The sequence below is a fragment of the Protopterus annectens genome, chromosome 1.part2 (assembly GCF_019279795.1).
Source record: "Protopterus annectens isolate FY-2018-M chromosome 1.part2, PAN1.0, whole genome shotgun sequence".
In the NCBI taxonomy this organism is placed as follows: domain Eukaryota; kingdom Metazoa; phylum Chordata; order Ceratodontiformes; family Protopteridae; genus Protopterus; species Protopterus annectens.
Window position 1 is genome coordinate 593,122,396 of NC_056727.1, and position 10,824 is coordinate 593,133,219.

The window sequence follows — 10,824 nt, forward strand, 5'->3', positions numbered from 1 at the left end:
ATGCTCCTGTCTGTTCCAAGATTAGATTTCACAGGTGCACTCTGCCCCCCCCCCCCAGTTGTATCCTGCCTGTGATCAGGGGATCAGTGGACTATTTACATTGTTTGTGGGTTTGTGTGTATGTTTCCTCTGTCCGGCTGGGGGAGGTTCATGCTATGTGTTACATGTTTCTTGCTTGGGCCCCTCACTTCCATTGGCATAGCCTGTGAACATATGTCATTGTTGTGTGCTGTTTCCTATCATAGCTGTATATCTGTGTATATCTATGCACACACACACACACACACACACACACACACACACACACACATACATATATATATATATATATATATATATCTGTAAGGCAATGCATACCCCCTGCACAAACACACTTAAACACGCTTACTGGTGCTTATATATGCTTACTACTGCTTATTTATGCTTAAACCTGCTTACTAGTGCCTTATTCATTATGACATTGACACTTCGCTCCAGTTCACCTTTAATTGTTAAAATATTCACTTTTAATTGTTATTATGCAGGTTATACAGCAGACAGATGTCAAAATATGTTCATATACAGATTACCAATGGAAAATTGTAAGTGCTGCAGTGGGATTTGAACTAGGAATGTCTGTTCATTAGGTGGATGCTCTAACCACTACACTATTGCTGTGCTGCTTCATTTGCATATATACCCATATATCCATGGATCCTAGTTCCCCAAACACCCACCCCAACACTTCACTGACACAGCAGTCATCCATTCTCCAGTTGGATACACGGTGTATCCACACCACTACACATTGGCCACTCCCTACTCCTGTAGACCCATCCCATGGGTTGACTCACTCCACGTATCCTCAGACATCCCAAAAGTTTAGTCCACACACATTGGTGAAATGAGTGACCAATAGGACACTATTCACAATTTTTGGGTTGTCCCACCTGGGACACACATGTCTTTATTTCAAGATTAGACTCTATACTTCATTACATCATTACTCCCATTAACATGACACTACAATAAATTAATAACTATGACTATGTGGTAACACACACATTACACATGAGAGCTAATAATGTACGAGTTCGGCGAAATTATATTACAAATAGGACCGGTTTAGTGATTGGCATTGCCGTAGCAGGCAGATCACAGGAATGATTCCATGTGTGAGAAAGTCCTCACATTTGATTTTTTGAGAACAGCACTGACTTCGGACAATGTACACACTTCTGCATTTTTGCAGATTCATCCCTTCCCTCTTATGCACAACCTATTATTCTATCTACTGTCATGGTTTGTAGGGGTACTTTCATGTTATTTATGTCTGCAAAAGGAATGAATGTGTCACAGGGAATGTACTTCTACATATAGATGTATGCATGTGTTTATGCATATATACTTATAACAAACTCGCTGACCTCCACAGGGCAGTCCAATTAGAACTAGGCCATCCAACCCTGACACACCTGGATCCATAATTTCATGCCCATGGTTCCTCCACCCCACCCGAGTTCGACATACACGCAAACCATCCATTCTCTGGCAGCATTAGGGACCCTACACGTATGTTGTCCCAACCCATGTATCATCAGGCTCTCCCACCATTTGGTCCTTGAACATACCTGCCCTTGCTTGTGTTATGGTTGGAAGTCAACTCCGCCTAGCAATTTCTGGGTAGTCCCACCAGGGACTACCCTGTGATTGTTTATAAAGTAGAGTTAGTAGATCGGCAATGTTGCTCCCACTGTTAGTGTCCTGCCTGTGGTGTGGGTAGCAGTGATTTGCTCACCCCTCCCCAGCTTGATATGACATATGCTGACAGCACTAAATAATACTGGGGTTGCTGTTGATTCCCTTCTCATTCTTTTTGTATGCTTTATTGTCACAACGTTCATTCTTCATATATATATATATATATATATATATATATATATATATATATATATATATATATATATATATAGATATATATTATATATCTGTACATACACATGCACATACATCTACATAATTATATACATTTCCTATGCTGTTGCATGACTGTGCTGGACGATATGTTTGTGATAACATCAGATTTATGTATATCTGCCATGGCTTAGTGGTAAATCACATTGGCTGTGGTGTGCAGGGTCCTGGGTTTAACCTTTGCAGAGGCCATTTATTTCGTTGCTGCCAGAACAAGGGTCGTTGGATACAGAGTGATTAAAGCATTTTTAAGCAGTTATGAACGTGTGTGTGTGTGTTTGTGCGATGGTAGGCTGTGCTAACTTCCAATTACAGTTTGTTAAATTCGGTTAGCTTCTACTATGCTTAATATGTGTGGGCACTGCTTACACCAACGCAAATGCACTTAGACTTGCTTACTGGTACTTATATATGTTTACTACTGCTTATTTGTGCTTACACCTGCTTACTGGTGCTTTATTCATTATGACACTACCACTCTGATTGAATGACATTAGTTAAACATTTCATGCAGTACTCCAGTTCACATTTACATGTTATGTAGGTTATATAGCAAAAGGATGTATTAATATGTTCATATACACATTCCACATGGAAAATGATATGTGCTATAGTGACACTCGAATCATGCATGCCTGTTCATTAGGTGGATGCTCTAACCACTACACCATTGACGTTAACGTTGATTCCGCATGTTCTTTTCTATTTGGATGATTCTGATGTGTAAACTACATTAAGCATGGGGCGGCGATGCGCAAACATGCTGCGCTTCGCTTACACTTTCAATAATGAAGCAATACAAATGTAAAATAGGGACACGGCTGAATCTAATTGTGATAGTTCTAGGGACGGGGCTCAACATTCCACTACGTGCTTGTGTGTTTACTACTTTGAGTTTATTTCAGTGTTCTTGTACACTCTTGTATGCTTAGCATACATTTCAGTATCCACAGACACTGACTTAATTGCTTACTATTAGAGGTGGGCTCTAATAGTAAGCATAGTAGGTTGTGCAACTGTGGGTGCATGTTTACGCCTCCGTAGAACAATTAAACATGTCCCCTGCACTCGCACATGTTTTCTGTGCACGTCGAGGGTGCGGCAGCACGCCCTCATAAATATTCATGTGGTGCTGCTGCTGCACCATCTGTAAGGAGGACACTTGGTGCAAGGCTAAAACCGTCCTTGCGCCGAGCTTCATGAATCCCGGGGACTGTTTTTTCATGGCTAAAAGTTGATGATTTTTGTAAGTAAGCAAGCAGTTTTCACATCTGGGGGAGGGGAATAAATATGACATTAATTAGTTTAAGTAGAAGCTCAGGCAATAACATGTCTTAGCATAAATAACCTCAGTTTCAGGTCAACTAGAGTCTATGTTAGCAGCTGTTTATTTAACACAAATGTTCCTTGTCTGAAAGGAGATACTGCCAGCCCAGCTAGCTGGAATTTTATGAATAATTATATGTCATTTGTGAATATTAATATGATTTATAGAGAAGTGTAACAAAAGGAGATACTGCCAGCCCAGCTATCTGGAATTTTGTAAATGATTGTATGTCACTTGTGAATATTAACATGATTTATACAGACATGTAACAAAAGGAGATACTGCCAGCACAGCTGTCTGGAATTTTGTAAATGGTAATGTGTCATTTGTGAATGTCAACATGCTTTGTGTAAGATGCTTGTGTTACAGATGTATTAGAACTGTATGTCATATTGTACAGACGTGCTGAAGAGATATTTTGTAAAGTACTGAGCAGAAATGTACACACACCATTGTAACTATATATATATGTATATATATATATATATATCTATATATATTATACATACATATTATATATATATATATATATATATATATATATATATATATATATATATATATATATACATATACACACACACACACACATTTATATATATATATATATATATATATATATATATATATATATGGGTCCACTACATATTACCGAAAGCTCACATTACCGAAGCCCATTTGACTGAGACCATAATACCGAAAGTTCATTTTACCGAAAGCCCATATGACCGAAAACTCATTTGACCGAAAACCAGCACTGGCAGGTATATGCCCATTTCCCCACTGTAGCGCGACCCTGGAGTGAGAATATTAAGTTGGGGGGGTGGGGGGCACAGCCCCCCACATCGGGGGGTGTGTGTGGGGGGTGTAGCCCCCACATAATTGCAGTTTATGTACTATTATATTAATGTGTATCCATTAAATATACATGAAAACTTATAACATCAGTACAAGGTTATTGCAAAATGTGGGGGGCTGTGCCCCCCACACCCCCCAACTTAATATTCTCAGTCCAGGGTCACGCTACAGTGGGGAATTGGGCATATACCTGCCAGTGGTTTAATTACTTTATGGCTGGGCCATAAAAAGAGATGTTATCTTTCAGTTTCAGTGCAAAAGGAGACATAATGTCTACAGCTAGAAGATTTCTGCATTGTATTTAAATGTGGAGGAATGTAAATTATTTTATGACTTCCACCATTTGCCAAAAGATCTGAGGACTGTATATTTTACAGGTAGATGCTGAATGCTACTGGCTGCATCAGTGGGGGGTTTCACCTGAGGCAGAGTCAAATGACAAGAAGTGATGTTATTCTGCAAGCTATCCCAGCAGTAATATTTGGGATATGAATTTAAGAACTCGCTAAGAGGGAGACTGGACATTTTGTATTTTGTCTTTGACCTGACAAGAAGATCCATTCACAACATCTGTCTTGATTACTCTGTAAATAAGTCTAAGGAACAGTATAATTCTTTTAGATATAGTCAGGAATATAGCAAAGCTTAATTTAAATGTTTTTCTTTCTTTATTTCAGGCTGTCCTGCAAAGTTGTGATTTTGAACTCTGATGTAACTGTGATTATATACTGAGTATTTTTTGTTCATTATTTATTATCAAATAATTTTAAACATTTCATTGTGGCTGATATTTGTGAGACATATTTAAGTTCTGAGAGTACTTGCGTATTTATTTGATGATACTGTGGGCCACTCCTAATAGCCTTGCTATTGGTCAAACTACCATTTGTATTGATAGTAACATTACACACTAAGATTGGACACTCTTTGTAAGGGCCTTACAGTAAGTGATAAGGATGTGTTGGTGGCAGTGATAACTACCTTATAGTCTGGGCAGAAGGGGGCATAGCTAGTAAACCTGTTCCAGCCTTTCCCAGGTGTGTGTGTGTGTGTGTGTGTGTGTATATGTGTATAAATCAGTTCCTCAAAGTGTGAGTGTGTCAGCTACTGGGCAGGGACACGAAGCACTGGTTGTACAGAGAGGGTGCTGGAGGTCTTGGCTTGGCCACTCAGCTGAGATCTCAACCCTACAGCTGTGCCAGTGGGGAGTCTTATTGGGCATCTGGAGAAAGAGGGGGAAACTAGCTCAGGACTGACTGTGGTCTCTGTGTGCTCTTAAGGGAAATTGCACTTGATGCACAGAGCTGCATCTGGAAGTACTGTATGTGTACCTGTCATCTTCCCAATGTATGTGCCCCAGTGGTGAGGATTGAGGCTCCTTGATTACTCTTGCCAGTGGTGTAGTGTCACTTTCCTATTAGAAGAGTTAAACTTTATTTGAAGATGTAGGTAGTTATGTTTGTTTATATTAAGCTAATAGTTCATGTTTTTTTTGTTTGTTTTTTATTAAAACAAAAAGTCTTGTAAAATGTGACATAGGTTACAATGTTGATGGTCAGAAAAAATGTATAAAGGATTAACCTGTCAAACATTAATGGATACATGTATCACAAAAGCTGGAGCTATACATTTGAAAAAGCTTCTATATATAATAGGTGGGAATAATGACTTCTTACCACAATGACGGCACTTTCTGTATTATCCTGGAATGTCAGTGGTCTTACAAGTATAGACAGAAAAGAAAGAATACTTAATTATGTTAAGAAATGCAATGTGCAAATAACAATGCTATGGAAACACACTTGGAAGGAAATGAGCATGTGAATTTGATAAAGAAAGGATTTCAAGATGGATATTCTGCAGAATATCAGGGACAATGGAAAAGAGGAGTACTTATTTTAATTGGTAGAGGAGCTTAAGTAGTGATAGAAAATAGAAAAAAAGATGATAATGGCAGATTTGTAGTAGTAAGGGGCTATTGGCATGGGATGTGGATTACTCAGGCATGTGTTCATATTACATCAAAACTGCTATTTTTAGAGCTTAAACATTTTTGGGAGAAATAATCATCTTTCAGCAGGGAATATTACTTTCTAGGTGGGAACTGGAATTTGATTTGCAATAATGACGATGTATCGGGGCCTAGAGAGGAAGTACAACAAAAGAGGGTAGATTTCTAAAGAAATGTATGAAAATATTTGGCACAGAAGATGTGAATTCAGTATCAGGAACTTGGAGAGAATTTACATATTATTCCCCAAAGTACAATAGCTGGGCTAGGCTTGACAGAAAATATATTTCACAAGAAATTGTCCATTTAATTAAGATCTTTGATACACATCCAATAACTATTTCAGATCATGTGCCAATAATTACTAAGATAAAAAGGCAGGGTAATAAAATAAAGATGAGACACTGGCTCTTCCCACCTACCTGTTAAAAAAAGAGAAATTTAAAGAATGGGTAGTGGAAATTATCCAGGAGTTATTAGGGAAGATAGAAAGTACTTCGGAATTTATAGCTAATGAGTGGAATAAAGTGAAAGTGGAGTTTAAAAATATGGTAGAAATAAAAGAAAAAGATCTGGTTAAGGAGTATAAGAATTATTTTGAGGGGCTGACAAAGGTTAACAAATTACAAAATAAGGGGAATTTCACAGAACAAGAGGAGCTGCAATTGCAGAGTGCTAAAGAGAAAATAAAGAAATACCTGAATATGCATGAGTTTAAAATGATTGATGTTAAGCAACTATGTGTTTATAACAACTCTAGAGCACAACAGCTTTTGACACAGTGACTCAGGCAATAGAAAGTAGAAAGGGTTGTTGTTAAACTTATGAGCCTATAAAAAGAAAAATAACCAGAAATCCTGTATTAGTATTACAGATATTTTGGAAATTTTACAAAAAAATGTATAAAGCATAACGTGGGAAAATCAAGAAAAAGCACAAATGGAAATATTTATAGAATACCTAAATATGCCAAGGTTAGAGGTAGATGAGGCTCAACAACTAACGATTAAGATTGGAAGAGAACAGATAAAATAGTGATGTATAATCAATCTACAGGCAGCGGAAGTTTGGAAATGAGGAGGGACGAAAGTGATAAAGATTTGGAAGGTTTTGTTTAACAGTATTTTAAAAGGAGGAAGGCACCAACATCCTGGGAAAAAGGCTGTGGTGGCTATAATTCCTAAATATGGTAAAGACCCATCTGATCCAGATTCATATAGGGCCATTTCAATTCTAAACCATGACTTACAAAGTGTCTATGTCTATAAATGCTAAAAGAATGGCAAAGGTGATGCCAAAATTGATAGCTATGGACTGATGTGGTTTTGTGGCGAGAAGGCAAACATTTGACAACATTAATAGAAAAATGATGATCCAAAAGGAAGCAGAATTTAAGAAAATACAACTGTTATTGTGGGGTCTTGATGAAAAGAAGGCATTCAATGGAGTAAGTTTGGATTTTATGAGTAGGGCAATAGAAGAATCTGTATTTCCTGGTACAATAATAAGGTTAATTAAAAGGATATAGGAGGTATCTGAGGCAAATATCAAAGTGGGAGGATTCCTCTTTGATAAGCTGTGTCTGAACAGAGGAATCAGGCAGGTGTGTCCTCTTTCCCTTTGTTATTTGTATTATATTTAGAGCCACTGGCAAAGAAATAAGGGACTCAGAAATTCAAGGATATAATTGGTATGATGTTCAAGAAAATTTGGCTTTATTTGCTGATGATATTATTTTGTACCCGATGAAACCAGAAAAGGACACCTCAGTGTTGTGGAATATTCTGAGGCAGTACCTCATTTTTTTCAGGATATAAAATTAAAGAAGATAAAACTAAGGCTATAGCCTTAAACTATGTATCCACACCTGAATTGGTCCAGCAGTACCTATTCCATATTTGGGATATGCTAAAATGAAATATTTAGGAGTATGGATTAAAAATAATTTGGTTATGGCAGCTAAAGATCTGTGGGAAGAGACTAAACAAAAGATAGTACAAAAACTGAAAACTGGAAGCTCTTGACTATGGATATGGATAGCAAAATACAAGCAGTAAAAATGTTTTTAACTCCTTTAGTTTTATACACAGGTCAGGCATATTTTTATCAACCAGAAAAAAAGGTGTGGACAGTAATTAATTAAGAACTGAAGGATTTTATTTGGGAGGGAAAAGGGCAAGAGTTAAGTGGAATAAGTTGATCCTTACAGCAGACCAAGATGGTTTAGGATTATGTGATTCAACGGGATGTTTCAGGGGTGCAGAATTAAAGCTGTTATATATAACACACCAGAAAGCTACAATTCAAAGTGGAAAGGGAAGCAGGGGGGTAATTCAGGAAAGAGTGGGATTTTAGATACAGTCATTTAAGGAGTATGACAACAGTCATGCAGAGTTTTATACTAATAAATTAGCAGAAAGTTTAATGTTAATTTGTTAATGCAGTTTGGTTACTTTTGTATAAATGTAATTTGCTTATATCACAAGTGATAATTAAATAAAGGTGTTTTAAAAAAGTAAATTAGCAGAAAGTATACAAAGAATGAAGTCAGTGTGGGAATGGAGAAAGGAGATTCTGCCAATAGAGATGACTGCAATTGGGGATACAGAGAATACAAAAGAGGGGCTGGAATTTACTGGAGGAAGCTAGCAAAGGAACCAGGGTATTGGGAGTAAATAATTAGTGAAGGAAAGGTAATAGAATGGGAAGAGCCCAAGAAGCATTTGGACTGCAGGCTAGTGACTGCCTTCCATATCAGGGATTGATATCAGAGTATAGACAAAGAGAAAGGGATAGGGGAATCCTAAGTGAAAGTCCTGCACTAGTTGAGGCTTTAATTGAATCTCAAATAGAAGCCGTTGCTAAAAAAGCGATCATTAGTAGGGCATACAAAATATTGCATGATAACTATAGGAATCGATCAGAGGAGGTCAGAAAAGAATGGAAAGAGAGATTAGATGTGCAATTCATAAAGATAGGATGGGAGGACATACGCATAGCCTCCAAATACGCAACAAAGTCTAAAAAATTTAGGATTTTTGCCTGGAAGTGTTTGCACAGATACTTATTTTTATACTCTAAGCTATCCAAAGAATTTTCCTGAGTTAGATGGCAAATGTTGGAGGTATGATGGGGGAAGAAAGAGGTAACTGGGAACATATGTTTTGAGAGTGTAATGAGTTGGCAGACTAAAAATTCCTAGAGAGTACTCTGTCAGGAATACTGGGCAATCAAATTAGTGTAACTAAGGAATTTATTTATTTATTTATTTATTTTTAATCTGGGATACAGTGTCTGAATTGCGTAGCTATACTAAGGCCTTGTTAAGTTTAATTCTGGTGGCTGCCAAAAAAACAATTACTAGAAAATGAAAATCAAAATCTAAACCAGCTATACTTGAAGTAGTGAATACTGTAACATGGCTAAAAGAACAGGAAGTGGTATATTTAGAAAAGGGTAGGAATAAATTACATAAAAATGGAAACTGTCGGAACAATACATTTAAAAATGTTTTGGAGGAGGAATGAGGTTTAAGAGAAGGCAGTAATTTAATAATGTATGTAATGTTCCTTAGAATATAGCAAAAAAAATAACAATATATGTGATGTATAATGTTTGAAATGTGAATTTGTTAGTATGGTTTGATTACTTTTATATAAATTTAAGTTTACATATGTAACAAATGATAATTCAATAAAGGTGTCAGAAAAAGAAAAGAACACATTGGCAGATTATCTGAACAGATCTAGGACAAACTCTCATGAATGAAAATTGAACAGAAATGTCTGTCTTTCTTTGAGTTGTCCACTGATGGGGCACACCTGAGATAGATTTTTTTGCCTCCACTCTGAACAGTCATCTCAGGGTGTTTTGCTCCAGAATTTCTTGCAAATAACCCTGAAGAATGAAAGCCTTCTCCTTCCTTTGGAAACAGACGTTTGTGTATGCTTTATCCTTCCTTTCCTCTCATTTAAAAGGTCCTCCAGAAAATTCAGAAGGATGATCCCAAGATTCTTTGGGTGACCCCCTCTTAGACAAGACAACATTGATTCTCCCTTTCCACCTAAGGACAGTTACCCTGCATTATCATACAGGACGGATTTGTTCACACAGCAGAAAGGTCTATTTCATCTAGATCCAGCCAGTGTCACTGTTAAAATGATAGCTGTTTAATTTGTATTATGCACCTTTATTCAGAGGATGTGCTATAGATAATAAAGGCTTCTAGAAATCTGCAACTAGAAAATCATGCACTTCAAAATGGAAAGTATTTTCTTTCTGGTGCCAAAAAAGAGGACTGGATCCCCATCAAGTAGGGGGTTCTTCTATCATCAAATACTTGAATGTGCTGCTCAGTTCTGACTCTGCTTATATTTCTATTAGTTTGTCAGTAATTTCAGCTTATCTACTTATGGAGCCCCCTCTTGCTTCAAGTTCTGAGGTCAAACAGTACTTAAAATGTTTCCTAAATATTACCCTCTACCAGAAAATCTATTCCTTCTCCTTGGGACCTGAAGTGTGTTCTTGAGCAGTGGTATAGCTAAAGTTGGGAAGAGGGGCAACTGCCCCTGGTGAAAATTGTTGGGGGTGTGATCAGCTGACCCTGATCTCTCTTTAATGCAGTACTGGTTTTTAAAAGCCAGTACTGCATTTGTGGTCAAACCTCAAACCTGAG